The following is a 6000-nucleotide window of genomic DNA, read 5'->3' as shown; positions in this document are numbered from 1 at the left end:
TGTGTATTCGTTTATCACGTAAACCGACCCGTTTTGTAAACCGAAACTCATGATATATAAAATATTGGATTTTATGTTACAATATTGTTTTACACTTGTTGGGTCTTGAAAACATTCATTTGGGTCTTTAAAACGCGTAAAAATCACTTAAAACGAACTTCGGGGACCATTTCTGCCTATTTTGAAAAATTAAAAAATCCGTCAGTACCCCGTCGCGCTGCGCATCGGGGGAGGGAGTTTATGGTTGCACGGCGCGAGCTGTGTCAGATCAACAAACTCGTTTTTGTTGTTTTGTGCTTGTTTTGACCCCTTTTTGCATGAAACTTCTTGTGTTTAACACCCATATTTGACCACCAACATTACCCAATATATACACACCCTTTCCCCTTCATTATTCCTTGCTACATCTCCAAAAACTATCTCATTTCTCCATAGATCCAAGGTTATTTTATTTATGTGTTCTTGAAGGTTTGACTTCCAAATGTCAAACCAAGTTTAATCTTTCATTCTATTTAGCTTATGTAGTCTTACTAATACTTGTTTATGGTGGCACAACATATATATAATACACACCCCTTGTTACCTTTGGTAGTTACTTCTCCGACTCCGGTTGGTTAAGTTTCGTACCTCGTAAGGCAAGGCTTCATGGAGGACTTCGTGTTCTTGATATATATACACACACACAACTTGTTTGCACATATTAATCTTGTTTAACTTATGCTCTTTTAGTTTGTTTTTCATATTTATGAATTTCCATGGTGGGGGTTTGTAGAGACTAACCTCGGTTTAACCGTAAATAGTCCAAACCGTGAACCGAACTTGTTACTAGTTTTGTTAAATAACTGTTTTAAACATGCTTTATGTTAGATTTAAGTTTCTAAAATTCATTTATACAAGTTCTTGGTTATTTGGGCATGTGGAGACCATCAAGGAACGTATTGTGAGATGGAAACCGAACCGATCCGATTTTTTACTCGCTTAAGACACAAAAGTGTGTTTTTAGCTATCAAGACTTGTATATTTCTTTAAAAATAGTTTACAAACTGATTTTAATTATTTTCTTAAGTACTTGGAATTGTTGGATCCAACTTGATCTCATAACATAGTTTGGACCGACAAAACCGAACACTCGCTTAACGTGCGTTGTTAGTACTAAAAAAATAGAACTACATACTTGGTTAAGTCTTTATAAGTTTTATTGAGTTACCTCATAACATTCACTATTTTGGAAAGTTGACTTTGGGTTTGACCAATTATCAAGACCCGAAACACTCGTTAAAGACCCGTTTTAGTATCTTTATCCCAAAGGAACTTGCATCTTTGCATTTTTCCCACCTTATTACTTAACATAGGTTAAGTAAATATTAAGGTTAGATACTTTGACTCGGTTTCGAGCAAACTTACATTTTAAAGGGGTTATTATTATAAATTCTTAAATTGTTACATTTTAAACCTTGAACTTTAATTGTTTACTTTTCGCAACAATTGTTTTATTTAAAGATCTTCAAGACAACCTTTCTATTTATCGATATCTATTTATCCAAGTTATTGCTTTTATTTATTGTTTCGTATACAAGTTTTGTGGCTTTTTATCACTATGTACTTATATGCTCAAACTTATGAATTTCTCACCAACCTTTGTGTTGACAAACTTTATTTTATGAAATGTTACAGGTTTGATTTTTGTTGACTCGAGGTCTTGACAAAAAACGTTACCAAGACTATTAGGATATCAGTAAAACGAACAATATAATTGTTACTTGTATTCAATTTGTTTGTATGAACGAGATGTGTTGTTTATTGATTTATGAAATAAAATGAGTTGATTAAATATTGTCACTTTAAATAGTGTCTTGTGTATTTCTCCAGTCACGTTGCACCTCGGCATGATCCGCCGCCTTTGGTCGGGGTGTGACAATAAAAATGGAAAGGTTTAGGGTTTAAGGGGTATTTATACTCCCTTAAGCCCATGGACCTAAGGCCCATTCCATCTTCTAAAGTCCAAGCCCGCCCTCTTATAGTTTGTTATCTAAACCGATGCACGACACATTATTGAATAAACGTAATTTCATTTATTATTATAACCGAAAGTAGGATGTTACAGTACAATATAATTAACGCTTCAAAATAAAACAAAATTTACATTGAAACGTCAACAAAAATAAGAATATTGCAATGGTAAGTTTGTTTTTGTTTAAAACACAATTTATTAAAAGATATTGAAGAAATAAAAAATTTAAATGAATTTGTCTATTAAATGGATAAAGATAGAGAGTTTATGTGTAACTACTTTACAAATTAACAAAGTTGTATCAAAGTTGAAGGGTCATTTTTGTAACTATTTTCTAAGGTATATATTCTTAACCGAACATGATGTCAAAAATATCATATTGCCCTCAAATTTTCAAAATTTTATGCATTAGTGATTGTATTTTATGCAAGAGTGATTGTACATCTTAAAATTTAAAAGGTCATTTACTCATGTTTTATATATAGTATAGATGAGTAAGGATCCTAAGAGAACCCTTTGCAAATTGAGAACTTTGAGAACCATTTTGGACCACTAAAAACATATTTAAAAAAAATATTTAAAAAAATCATAAAACAAAAAATAACAAAAACTTTTAAAAAGTAAAAAAACCAAAATTCTTATATTTCATTCCGGTTTCATTAAAAAATAAATAATAAATAAAAAAAACGTCGTATTATACACATATGTATAATTTTATTCAATCTTTAGTTACGTAATATACACATATGTACACTATCATTTATCTTAAATTATACACATATGTATAAAAAATCATGTAAATGTACATATATGTATATATTATACATATGTGTATATAATTTTGCTAAACCGAGGGTTTTTTTTTGTGAAGCCGGGATGTTAAAATAAGAATTTTGGTTTTTTTACTTTTTTCATTTTTGTATTTTTTTTATTTTATGATTTTTTTTATTTTTGGGGTTTTTGTTGTCCAAAATGGTTCTCATAGTTCTCAATTTCAAAAAATATCTCTCATGATCCTGATCCTAGTATAGATAATATATATATATATATATATATATATATATATATATATATATATATATATATATGGGAGATTTCAATTAAGAACCCCTTTGAGTTTTAAGAACTCGAAAGAACTCAGTGTAACGATTTTTTTTCGAATTGTTTTTACACATGCGTAATATATGTAAGTTACATACACATAAAAAAATTACAGAATTTTTTACGCACCGAGTCAACTTTTTACACATGTGTAACGGACGTAAAAGTTAGTGTAACCACTTACATATTTATTCTCTCTCCTACTTTGACTTTTTTGCCAGATTTAATCTCAATCACATATTCCAATCCATTTAATTAAATGTGTGGCCTAGAATTTATTTCTTAAGTTCTTAAAACTTAACATGGTTCTCAAAATATCCCTCCCATGTATATATATATATATATATATAGGTATTGTATCATTTCAGAAGTTTCTTTACAGCGAGAAGTGTGAGAAGTGAAGGTGTAACTCTATTAATCCCTAATTTCACTCCATTTCTTATGTTTAGGTGCGTTGTGTAGGTGCATATGTATATGTGTAGGTACGTATGTTTGTATATGTGTACGTATGTTTGTATACGTGTATGTATGTTTGTATGTGTGCAGGTACATAGGTTTGAATGTGGCTCGGTACATTTATATGTTTGTATGTAGGTTTGAATGTGTAATTAGGACATAAATACAACTAACCTACATATATGTATTTAACATCATATGAAAGGGAGTGAAATTCGAGATTAATGGAGTTATACCTTTACTTTTCGCACTTCTCGCTGTAATATCACTTCTCGCAAAATCCATCCCCTATATATATATATATATATATATATATGATGATGAGGTTATAACAAAAAAATAAGATGTGTCTAAAAAGTGTTAGAAGAGATATGGAGCATTGAATGTGATGATCTAGTCATTGTGATTGGTTATTCTGTTTCTCCTAGATGTGTTTTATTTTAAAATGATAGTTATAAGGGATTACAGGTATAAAAAAGTCCATTTAGTTATTAACACGTGTAGATTTGTCAATTGTTTATATAATGCAACTCATATTTTCCAGGCATCTTAATGAATAATTGGTATAAGCTATAAAAATGTTTAAATTTTTATTTATTTTTGTTAGTTTTTGTATGCTTTGTATTTGAACTAAAATAGCAATAGCATGTCTTATAATTCATGTAAAATTATTCTTTTTTTTATATATATAACATTTACATTCATTTATATATATATATAACGCTTTAAATATTTACACTCGTGTGTAATACGAGTACTATCATAATTTGCATACAATACGACACGATATAACATATGACGACATATGACAGTGCATTGTATTGAATCCTTTTTTTATGGTAAGAACCATATATTTATATATATGAACTTATATGATTTTAACTTATCATACCATGTATATGCTTAAACTGTGTCATAAAAATAATAATTTTTAAATTTATTCATGGCACGCCATACATATTTTTACCTTTATACACGTGAAGAGGTGAAGCATCCACAATTATTTGGGATATCAACTTTAAATTTACGTACCATCATGAATCAAATCTACACACATTTTATTTACAAATTAATTATGTTTTTATCAAACATGTATATTATGTGTGTCTACTCTATTTATTTTCACGTATTTAATTATTTATTATCTTAAATCCACTTTACACCTTACCGAAACTAGTTTATGTGCACCATTCAAAATTTTTGTGATGATACATAAAGTATTTTTTTTTACATTTTCATAATTTAAAGTGATTATACAATAAACAAAGCCGAGCCAAGCTCAACTCACCTCGTAGAGTTTAATACGTATACACTTGGATCACTTCAAACTGTCTGAACTCGAGTTCAGTTTCTTTATTATTTATTATATTAAATACTTAATTATTTTTATATAAATACAAATATAAATATAAATATAAATATATATTTCTATTTATTATCTTAGTTTTATATGCAACAAACTATTATACAGTAATGTCTATAGAGTATTTATATGTAAAGTATATAAATAAAAAAGAATATGATAATTATATAATAATGAACTCGGTTAGGATGACAAGTCTAACTAAACTTGATATGCTAAGCTCAGTTTAAACTCGTTTATTAAATGAGTTTCAACTTAAGCTCCTCTTGATACCAGGTTCTAATAAGCTAATATTTATAATAGCTTGACTCATTTATAATACAATCACATATAACTAAAATAAAAAATACAACATTTTATTTTGTTTCTATGATCAATGACAATACACCAACAAATAAATAGCATGCCCATCCAATCCAATCCAGTTCCCTTTCAAAGTTCCAATTTTTGTCTCATGCCATGCTTGCTAGATACACCTTTACAGCTTTATTCTACACACATTTGGAAGCCTTTTCCTTTTTCTTTTCTTTTGTAGTACAATTAAACAATTACCTTTTTGCCATTGACATAATATTGGCTTCAAACTCTCAAAGACTCGTCACCCTGCAGTAGTACTACTGTTTCTGACAGTTATAACACTAACAACACATCACTAAAGCATTCATTCATAAAAATATACACATTTGCTTTCTTTTCTTCACCTTTGTTGTATGTTTGTTCTTTTTCATCCAAACCTCATCAAAATTGCTTTCCCAAAGCACTTATTATTATTGTGTTTTTATGAGTTTGCTATCTTGGAAGGAAAAGAAGACATCTTGGTTTGTGTTTTTCAGAATTAGAGTGTTCAGAGAAAGAAGAAAGCTGTTTTTGTTGAAAAATGGGAACAATACTGAGGGAATCAGTAATTAAGAATGTGCTCAAGAATCTTTGCAGCTGTTATGGATGGTCTTATGGTGTTTTCTGGAGTTTTGATCAAGAAAATGCAATGTAAGTAAAAAAATAGTCACAATTAATAATCAGTTAATCTTTATTGCATCTTAAAAGGTTAAAAAGAAGGTCTTCTTTTTAC

The sequence above is a fragment of the Bidens hawaiensis genome, unplaced genomic scaffold, assembly GCF_021521415.1.
Source record: "Bidens hawaiensis isolate Kalapana, Puna unplaced genomic scaffold, B.hawaiensis_p1.1 tig00023132_1, whole genome shotgun sequence".
NCBI classification, from domain to species: Eukaryota; Viridiplantae; Streptophyta; class Magnoliopsida; order Asterales; family Asteraceae; genus Bidens; species Bidens hawaiensis.
Note: the sequence above shows the minus strand (reverse complement) of the source record.